The 10,869-nt window shown below is 38.9% G+C and overlaps 1 pseudogene across 1 annotated transcript; it reads right to left on the bottom strand.

Annotated features, from left to right (window-relative positions):
* Positions 1-7,214: 7,214 nt before the first annotated feature.
* LOC113619092 (eukaryotic translation initiation factor 4E pseudogene) lies at positions 7,215-8,686 on the bottom strand (annotated as a pseudogene). The gene has a single exon (XR_003432278.1). The product of XR_003432278.1 is annotated as a eukaryotic translation initiation factor 4E pseudogene (transcript).
* Positions 8,687-10,869: the final 2,183 nt, after the last annotated feature.

Raw genomic sequence — 10,869 nt, 5'->3', positions numbered from 1 at the left:
TATGGAGGGAGGGACTTTAGTGTCATATTTGTACGAACACAATAAATTATATTCAGTATTACATTTAAATATTAAGTGTTGCTGATGAGTCAAATGCAGATTCAGATTTGTTTGGCTTTATCATTGAAATGGGACGTACATTATTGGCATATTCTAGAAAATAATCAATGTCGTGGAGTAAAAGACACTTTGCAGTTCCTGATTGGAAAGAACCATAACCTGGAAGATAAACTACCTGCATTTGAGTTGGCTTCACTACGTAATAAACTGCAAGGCCTTGGGTAACCCACTTACACTCTTTTAGCCTCACTTCCCCTATATGTAAGATGCGGATACAAATCTTTGACTCTTTCACACAATCATTAGGGTTAAAGGAAATAATCCACATAAAAACATTTCTGTTAACTAAAGCACATGGCATATTCAGGTTACATTGTCATTGTTTAATTGTATTTCTAATGCAATTATCTGCTAAAGAAGCAAGTAGGTGTTCTGACCTTTTACAGGAGTTATGGATTTCATAGTCCATGCTAAGACATTTCTTAAATAAAGATGTTCTGAAACAACTATTTACATAAACAAAATTGGCCTTATTTTACTTTGTATCTTTCATATAAAATATATGAATTGTTTAATAATAAAGAGAAAGATTTTATCATTTAACTATGCTTTGAAAGATTAAAAATGGAAACAAAAATGAGTATAAATTTAAATTGAATGAAAGATTTGGATGAGATAGAAAAGCAATTTTCTCCCTTCAATTTTGGATGGTCGTGGTGGATGGGAAACCTACTTATACCTACCTGACAATTAGAGCAAAGAATGAAAGAAGGCATTTTTATTTATCTGTAACCATAAGAAGTAAAAAATATTTTTGCTCTAATACTTTTAAAAATTGTGCTCTTTTGGAGGTTTTTATGAAAGTACATTAATAATATAACTTATCTCCACAAATTCTGCTTTAAAACGGTAGCTAACAATGTTATTCTAAGATAACAAAATATTGTCCATAAATTATTCATTTATAATTAAAAGACAACATAATTATATCATTTAACTTTATTCTTCATTTTTTTCCTTTTATTCTTCATATTTTATGCAACTGCAAATGTAATCAGTGTAATGTCATTGTTATAAAATAGTTCAGTTAGGCATTCTTATTTTGGTTAGCTTAAGCAAAAAGGGAAAATAATAAGACAACTGGTATATCACACAGATTCCAAGGAAAAGTTGAATGTCTGTGACTTGGGATGTGCAGGAACAGGCAGCTCTGGGGCCCTAGGGAGGAACTTTTCATCTTCTCTACTCTGTCCAAGATTTATATTCCTCAAAGTCTGGCCAAGGTTGCATTCCATGCCCACCCTGTGTCTTGAGAAGGTAAAGTGCCCTCCATTCAATACCAATTCCATGCACTAGAAGAGGGAAGGTGCCCTAAAAGAAAGTGAAAGGATACTGGGCAAGAAAAGATAACAAATATCTGCTACTTGATGTATTCAAGTCAAATATTTTCTAATGCTTTTTTTTGTGTGTGATAGTTACAATCATTTTCCATAGTTACTGAGATGATCTGTTAAGTTGTGACAAGCTCAGATATTCACGAACATGCTTTTTAGTGCCCTTGCTTCTCTCTAAGGAAAGACCAGTAGATAGACCAGGCACTCGTTCTTGACCACTGAGGCACTCACATTTTTTATTCTTCGTGTGATTGCCATTGTGTAAAGTTAAGGCAAGGCATACTGGTACATCACAGTTTTGACACGTCCAAATAAATTGTGTTCCTTTATTGCTTTCTATTTTCATCATGGCTAATACCAACAGAGGCAGAAGATGCCCATGGAACTAGTGCTTTTTTTTCTTTTTACATCTTTATTGGAGTATAATTGCTTTACAATGGTGTGTTAGTTTCTGCTTTATAACAAAATGAATCAGTTATACATATACATATGTTCCCATATCTCTTCCCTCTTGCGTCTCCCTCCCTCCCACCCTCCCTATCCCACCCCTCCAGGCGGTCACAAAGCACCGAGCAGACCTCCCTGTGCTATGGGGCTGCTTCCCTCTAGCTATCTACCTTACGTTTGGTAGTGTATATATATCCATGCCTCTCTCTCGCTTTGTCACAGCTTACCCTTCCCACTCCCCATATCCGCAAGTCCATTCTCTAGTAGGTCTGTGTCTTTATTCCTATCTTACCCCTAGGTACTTAATGACATTTTTTTTTCTTAAATTGCATATATATGTGTTAGCATACAATATTTGTCTTTCTCTTTCTGACTTACTTCACTCTGTATGACAGACTCTAGGTCTATCCACCTCATTACAAATAGCTCAATTTCGTTTCTTTTTATGGCTGAGTAAAATTCTATTGTATATATGTGCCACATCTTCTTTATCCATTCATCCGATGATGGACACTTAGGTTGTTTCCATTTCTGGACTATTGTAAATAGAGCTGCAATGAACATTTTGGTACATGACTTTTTTTTTTTTTTTTTTTAACATCTTTATTGGGGTATAATTGCTTTACAATGGTGTGTTAGTTTCTGCTTTATAACAAAGTGAATCAGTCATACATAAACATATGTTCCTATATGTCTTCCTTGTTGCGTCTCCCTCCCTCCCACCCTCCCTATCCCACCCCTCCAGGCTGTCACAAAGCACCGAGCCAATATCCCTGTGCCTTGCGGCTGCTTCCCACTAGCTATCTACCTTACTACGTTTGTTAGTGTGTATATGTCCATGACTCTCTCTCGCCCTGTCACAGTACACCCTTCCCCCTCCCCATAACCTCAAGTCCGTTCTCTAGGAGGTCTGTGTCTTTATTCCTTCTTTACCCCTAGGTTCTTCATGACATTTTTTTTTCTTAAATTCCATATATATGTGTGAGCATATGGTATTTGTCTTTTTCTTTCTGACTTACTTCACTCTGTATGACAGACTCTAGGTCTATCCACCTCATTACAAATAGCTCAATTTCGTTTCTTTTTATGGCTGAGTAATATTCCATTGTATATATGTGCCACATCTTCTTTATCCATTCATCCGATGACGGGTACTTAGGTTGTTTCCATCTCCGGGCTACTGTAAATAGAGCTGCAATGAACATTTTGGTACATGACTCTTTTTGAATTATGGTTTTCTCAGGGTATATGCCCAGTAGTGAGATTGCTGGGTCATATGGTAGTTCTATTTGCAGTTTTTTAAGGAACCTCCATACTGTTCTCCATAGTGGCTGTACCAATTCACATTCCCACCAGCAGTGCAAGAGTATTCCCTTTTCTCCACACCCTCTCCAGCATTTGTTGTTTCTAGATTTTTTGATGATGGCCATTCTGACTGGTGTGAGATGATATCTCATTGTAGGTTTGATTTGCATTTCTCTAATGATTAATGAAGTTGAGCATTCTTTCATGTGTTTGTTGGCAGTCTGTATATCTTCTTTGGAGAAATGTCTATTTAGGTCTTCTGCCCATTTTTGGATTGGGTTGTTTGTTTTCTTGTTATTTAGCTGCATGAGCTGCTTATAAATTTTGGAGATTAATCCTTTGTCAGTTGCTTCATTTGCAAATATTTCCTCCCATTCTGAGGGTGGTCTTTTCGTCTTGTTAATGGTTTCCTTTGCTGCGCAAAAGCTTTTAAATTTCAAAAGCTCCCATTTGTTTACTTTTTTTTTATTTCCATTTCTCTAGGAAGTGGGTCAAAAAGGATCTTGCTGTGATTTATGTCATAGAGTGTTCTGCCTATGTTTTCCTCTAAGAGTTTGATAGTTTCTGGCCTTACATTTAGGTCTTTAATCCATTTTGAGCTTATTTTTGTGTATGGTGTTAGGGAGTGATCTAATCTCATACTTTTACATGTACCTGTCCAGTTTTCCCAGGACCACTTATTGAAGAGGCTGTTCTTTCTCCACTGTACATTCCGGCCTCCTTTATCAAAGATAAGGTGTCCATATGTGCGTAGGTTTATCTCTGGGCTTTCTATCCTGTTCCATTGATCTCTTTCTGTTTTTGTGTCAGTACCATACTGTCTTGATTACTGTAGCTTTGTAGTATAGTCTGAAGTCAGGGAGCCTGATTCCTCCAGCTCCATTTTTCTTTCTCAAGATTGCTTTGGCTATTCGGGGTCTTTTGTGTTTCCATACAAATTGTGAAATTTTTTGTTCTAGTTCTGTGAAAAATGCCAGTGGTAGTTTGATAGGGATTGCGTTGAACCCATAGTTGCTTTGGGTAGTAGAGTCAGTTTCACAATGTTGATTCTTCCAATCCAAGGACATGGTATATCTCTCCATCTATTTGTATCATCTTTAATTTCTTTCATCAGTGTCTTATAGTTTTCTGCATACAGGTCTTTTGTCTCCTTAGGTAGGTTTATTCCTAGGTATTTTATTCTTTTTGTTGCAGTGGTAAATGGGAGTGTTTTCTTGATTTCACTTCAGATTTTTCATCATTAGTGTCTAGGAATGCCAGAGATTTCTGCGCATTAATTTTGTATCCTGCTACTTTACCAAATTCATTGATTAGCTCTAGTAGTTTTCTGGTAGTATCTTTAGGATTTTCTATGTATAGTGTCATGTCATCTGCAAACAGTAACAGCTTTACTTCTTCTTTTCCGATTTGGATTCCTTTTATTTCCTTTTCTTCTCTGATTGCTGTGGCTAAAACTTCCAAACCTACGTTGAATAAGAGTGGTGAGAGTGGGCAACCTTGTCTTGTTCCTGATCTTAGTGGAAATGCTTTCAGTTTTTTACCATTGAGGACGATGTTGGCTGTGGGTTTGTCATATATGGCCTTTATTATGTTGAGGAAAGTTCCTCCTATGCCTACTTTCTGCAGGGTTTTTACCATAAATGGGTGTTGAATTTTGTCGAAAGATTTCTCTGCATCTATTGAGATGATCATATGGTTTTTCTCCTTCAATTTGTTAATATGGTGTATCACGTGATTGATTTGTGTATATTGAAGAATCCCTGCATTCCTGGAATAAACCCCACTTGATTATGGTGTATGATCCTTTTAATGTTCTGTTGGATTCTGTTTGCTAGTATTTTGTTGAGGATCTTTGCATCTATGTTCATCAGTGATATTGGCCTGTGGTTTTCTTTCTTTGTGACATCCTTGTCTGGTTTTGGTATCAGGGTGATGGTGGCCTCATAGAATGAGTTGGGGACTGTTCCTTCCTCTGCTATATTTTGGAAGAGTCTGAGAAGGATAGGTGATAGCTCTTCTCTAAATGTTTGATAGAATTCGCCTGTGAAGCCATCTGGTCCTGGGCTTTTGCTTGTTGGAAGATTTTTAATCACAGTTTCAATTTCAGTGTTTGTGATTGGTCTGTTCATATTTTCCATTTCTTCCTGATTCAGTCTTGGTAGGTTGTGCATTTCTAAGAATTTGTCGATTTCTTTCAGGTTGTCCATTTTCTTGGAATAGAGTTGCTTGTAGTAATCTCTCATGATCTTTTGTATTTCTGCTGTGTCAGTTGTTACATCTCCTTTTTCATTTCTAATTCTATTGATTTGAGTCTTCTCCCTTTTTTTCTTGATGAGTCTGGCTAATCGTTTATCAATTTTGCTTATCTTCTCAAAGAACTAGCTTTTAGTTTTATTGATCTTTGCTATCGTTTCTAGGTATTTTTTATTTCCTCTTTGATTTCTTCAGTGATCACTTCGTTATTCAGTAGTGTATTGTTTAGCCTCCATGTGTTTGTATTTTTTACAGGCCTTTTCCTGTAATTGATATCTAGTCTCATAGGATTGTGGTCAGAAAAGATACTTGATACAATTTCAATTTTCTTAAATATTCCAAGGCTTGATTTGTGACCCAAGATATGATCTATCCTGGAGAATGTTCCATGAGCACTTGAGAAAATTGTGTATTGTGTTGTTTTTGGATGGAATGTCCTATAAATATCAATTAAGTCCATCTTGTTTAATGTATCATTTAAAGCTTGTGATTCCTTATTTATTTTCATTTTGGATGATCTTTCCATTGGTGAAAGTGGGGTGTTAAAGTCCCTTATGCTGAATGTGTTATTGTCGATTTCCCCTTTTATGGCTGTTAGTATTTGCCTTATGTATTGAGGTACTCCTATGTTGGGTGCATAAATATTTACAATTGTTATATCTTCTTTTTGGATCAATCCCTTGATCATTATGTAGTACCCTTCTTTGTCTCTTCTAATAGTATTTATTTTAAAGTCTATTTTGTCTGATATGAGAATTGCTACTTCAGCTTTCTTTTGGTTTCCATTTGCATGGAATATCTTTTTCCATCCCCTTACTTTCAGTCTGTATGTGTCTCTAGGTCTGAAATGGGTCTCTTGTAGACAGCAAATATATGGGTCTTGTTTTTGTGTCCATTCAGCCAATCTGTGTCTTTTGGTGGGAGCATTTAGTCCATTTACATTTAAGGTAATTATATATATGTATGTTCCTATTCCCTTTTTCTTAATTGTTTTGGGTTCGTTATTGTAGGTCTTTTCCTTCTCTTGTGTTTCTTGCCTAGAGAAGTTCCTTTAGCATTTGTAGTAAAGCTGGTTTGGTGGTGCTGAACTCTCTCAGCTGTTGCTTGTCTGTAAAGGTTTTAATTTCTCCATCAAATCTGAATGAGATCCTTGCTGGGTAGAGTAATCTTGGTTGCAGGTTTTTCTCCTTCATCACTTTCAATATGTCCTGGCAGTCCCTTCTGGCTTGCAGAGTTTCTGCTGAAAGATCAGCTGTTAACCTTATGGGGATTCCCTTGTGTGTTATCTGTTGTTTTTCCCTTGGTGCTTTTAATATGTTTTCTTTGTATTTAATTTTTGACAGTTTGATTAATATGTGTCTTGGCGTATTTCTCCTTGGATTTATCCTGTATGGGACTCTCTGTGCTTCCTGGACTTGATTAACTATTTCCTTTCCCATACTAGGGAAGTTTTCAACTATAATCTCTTCAAATATTTTCTCAGTCCCTTTCTTTTTCTCTTCTTCTTCTGGAACCCCTATAATTAGAATGCTGGTGCATTTATTGTTGTCCCAGAGGTCTCTGAGACTGTCATCAGGTCTTTTCATTCTTTTTTCTTTTTTTTTTTTCACTGTACACATTTTATTTACAGTTTTGTACACTGTCTTAATATGAATGGGACCGCTTTTCTACTTGAGCCATTTTTTAACCAAAGCAAAATAACCTAAGTATAACAAAGTGTTAAAATACAGCATAAAGATACAAAAACAGACATACTAATTCTAATTAGGAATGTAATTATGATGTTACATTTTTTATAATCCACAATTATGTTTAGGAAATCACACAAACATAGATCACTGATTTGAATGAAATGCATAAATTTGTAGCAAAGCTTTGTAGTTACAAAAAAACAAAAAAATTACCAAAGAATGCACAAAATTAATGTTTATTCCACCTTTGTGTCATATTCCTGGATCCTTCACCAATGTTACATGAGGAAAAAAACAAAAGCAAAGCAAATGAAAAACTGAAATCAGAATCACTAGTGTTATCAAGTAGGGAAACAAATAAATTAAAATCTAGCAGCCATCAGCAAGAGTACAGCACAGACAATGCTGTAAAAAGAAACAAAGAAAATTGTTAGAAAACTGTATGCATCATACTCTTTCAAACCAGCAAAATATGCTCCTGCATACAATGGAACATAAACAGAATCGTTCTCTTGTAAGGTATAGAAATGCAAATTCTTTTCTTTAATATTGTAGATGGGTCAAATGTGTTTGTAATCGTTAATTCTTTTAAGCTATTACAGAGTGGGCCAGGAACACATTTATGGATTCTGGGGACGATGTGTACTGTAATTCTTTGATTGGGATAGTGGACACTCTAGCCAAAATTAAGAAAAAAAAAAATATATGAACACAGAAGTACAAGACAAAGGCGAATGAGACTTCTCTTATATCTTAGCAACATTTAGATGGAAATCAAATTTAAATGCAGTCCACTCTGCTTTTGAAGAGGCTTTGGTTCAGCTCCCAAATCTCGATTGCTTGACGCAGTCTCCTATGAGAATACTCAGAAGGTGTCTTCTTAAACAACAAACCTATTTTTAGTGGTGGAGCCGCTCTTAGTAGCTGTGTCTGCATGGGACTGATAACCAATCACTATCTTTGGAGGAAGTCCTAACCTTTCCTTGTATACCCTCCCTATATGTGTAACTGCTTCTCTGTTTTCACATTCAGTAGTCCATATTGCTATTTTATCACCTTTAGCTCTAACATTAACCACAGCTCCACATACATCATCACTGTAGTCATCAAAAGACTCTCCAATAAGGCACAGCAGTGTCTCTAGCCAAAAGCGATTGAGGTCACTTCGTCTCTGCTGTTTGTTCAATGTAATGAGCCATCGTCCTCCTCGTTTGTTTTTCTCATCTTCCCACATAGGCTCAATACCATCCTTAAAAAGTGAGTAGTCACAGCCAGGCATTAAATTACTAGACAACTGGATATGGTTGTACAGAGCCCAAAAGTCTTCAACAGTATCAAACTTAGAGATCAGCTGAAGGTTTGCTTGCCAAGTTTTGCTTTTATCATTTTTAAAAAACCAGAGTGCCCATCTGTTCTGTAAAGGATGTTTAATATAGTGCTCTGGGTTAGCAACCTCCTGATTAGATTCTGTTTTCTCTTCTTCTGTAGGTGGGGGATTAGGAGTAGGGGTGGTTTCCGGTTCCACAGTCGCCATCTTAGATCCTCTTTTTTCTTTATTCTGCTCTGCAGTAGTTATTTCCACTCTTTTATCTTCCAGGTCACTTATCCGTTCTTCTGCCTCAGTTATTCTGCTATTGATGCCATCTAGAGTATTTTTAATTTCACTTATTGTGTTGTTCATCATTGCTTGTTTCATCTTTAGTTCTTCTAGGTCCTTGTTAAATGTTTCTTGCATTTTGTCTATTCTATTTCCAAGATTTTGGATCATCTTTACTATCATTATTCTGTATTCTTTTTCAGGTAGACTGCCTATTTCCTCTTCATTTGTTAGGTCTGGTGGGGTTTTTTCTTGCTCCTTCAACTGCTGTGTGTTTTTCTGTCTTCTCATTTTGCTTATCTTACTGTGTTTGGGGTTTCCTTTTTGCAGCCTGCAGGTTCGTAGTTCCTGTTGTTTTTGGTGTCTGTCCTCAGTGGCTACGGTTGGTTCAGAGGGTTGTGTAGGCTTCCTGGTGGAGGGGAATAGTGCCTGTGTTCTGGTGGATGAGGCTGGATCTTGTCTTTCTGGTGGGCAGGTCCACGTCTGGTGGTGTGTTTTGGGGTGTCTGTAGACTTATTATGATTTGGGGCAGCCTCTCTGCTAATGGGTGGGTTGTGTTCCTGTCTTGCTAGTTGTTTGGCATAGGGTGTCCAGCACTGTAGCTTGCTCGTCATTGAGTGAAGCTGGGTGCTGGCGTTGAGATGGAGATCTCTCGGAGATTTTTGCTGTTTGATATTATGTGGAGCTGGGAGGTCTCTTGTGGACCAGTGTCCTGAAGTTGGCTCTCCCACCTCAGAGGCACAGCACTGACGCCTGGCTGCAGCACCAAAAGCCTTTCATCCACATGGCTCAGAATAAAAGGGAGAAGAAGTAGAAAGAAAGAATTAGTAGAAGAAGAAAGAAAGAAAGAAGGAAAGGAGGGAGGGAAGGAGGAAGGAAGGAGGGATGGAAGGAAAAAAAGAAAGAAAGAAGGTAAAGTAAAATAAAATAAAGTAAGAAAATAAAATAAAGTGATTAAAATAAAAAATAATTATTAAGAAAAAAACAAAAAACAAAAAAACAGACGGAAAGAACCCTAGGACAAATGGTGGAAGCAAAGCTATACAGACAAAATCTCACACGGAAGGATACACATACACACTCACAAAAAGAGGAAAAGGGGAAAAAAATCATAAATCTTGCTCTAAAAGTCCACCTCCTCAATTTGGGATGATTCGTTGTCTATTCATGTATTCCACAGATGCAGGGTACATCAAGTTGGTTGTGGAGCTTTAATCCGCTTTTTCTGAGGCTGCTGGGAGAGATTTCCCTTTCTCTTCTTTGTTCTCACAGCTCCCGGGGCTCAGCTTTGAATTTGGCCCCACCTCTGCGTGTAGGTTGCCGGAGGGCGTCTGTTCTTCGCTCAGAGAGGATGGGGTTTAAGGAGCAGCTGCTTCGGGGACTCTGGCTCACTCAGGCCGGGGTGAGGGAGGGGTATGGAGTGCGGGGCAAACCTGCGGCGGCAGAGGCCGGTGTGACTTTGCACCAGCCTGAGGCGCGCCGTTCGTTCTCCCGGGGAAGTTGTCGCTGGATCCCGGGACCCTGGCAGTGGCGGGCTGCACAGGCTTCCCGGAAGTGGGGTGTGGATAGTGAGCTGTGCTCTCACACAGGCTTCTTGGTGGCGGCAGCAGCAGCCTTAGCGTCTTATGCCCGTCTCTGAGGTCCGTGCTTTTAGCCGCGGCTCGCGCCCGTCTCTGGAGCTCCTTTAAGCAGCGCTCTTAAACCCCTCTCCTCGCGCACCAGGAAACAAAGAGGGAAGAAAAAGTCTCTTGCCTCTTCAGCAGCTCCAGACTTTTCCTCGGACTCCTTCCCGGCCAGCCGTGGCGCAGTAACCCCTTCAGGCTGTGTTCACGCCGCCAACCCCAGTCCTCTTCCTGTGCTCCGACCGAAGCCTGAGCCTCAGCTCCCAGCTCCGCCCCCCACCCCCGGCGGGTGAGCAGACAAGCCTCTCGGGCTGGTGAGTGCCAGTCGGCACCGATCCTCTGTGCAGGAATCTCCCCGCTTTGCCCTCTGCACCCCTGTTGCTGTGCTCTCCTTCGCGGCTCCGAAGCTTCCCCCTCCGCCACCCGCAGTCTCTGCCCGCGAAGGGGCTTCCTAGTATATGGAAACCTTTTCTCCTTCACAGCTCCCTCCCAAAGGTGCA

This window comes from Aethalodelphis obliquidens, unplaced genomic scaffold (assembly GCF_003676395.1).
Source record: "Aethalodelphis obliquidens isolate GAN/ISIS:26980383/991018 unplaced genomic scaffold, ASM367639v1 scaffold6, whole genome shotgun sequence".
Lineage (NCBI taxonomy): Eukaryota > Metazoa > Chordata > Mammalia > Artiodactyla > Delphinidae > Aethalodelphis > Aethalodelphis obliquidens.
The sequence above is the reverse complement of the archived record's forward strand: the minus strand, read 5'-3'. Positions and strand labels throughout refer to the sequence as shown.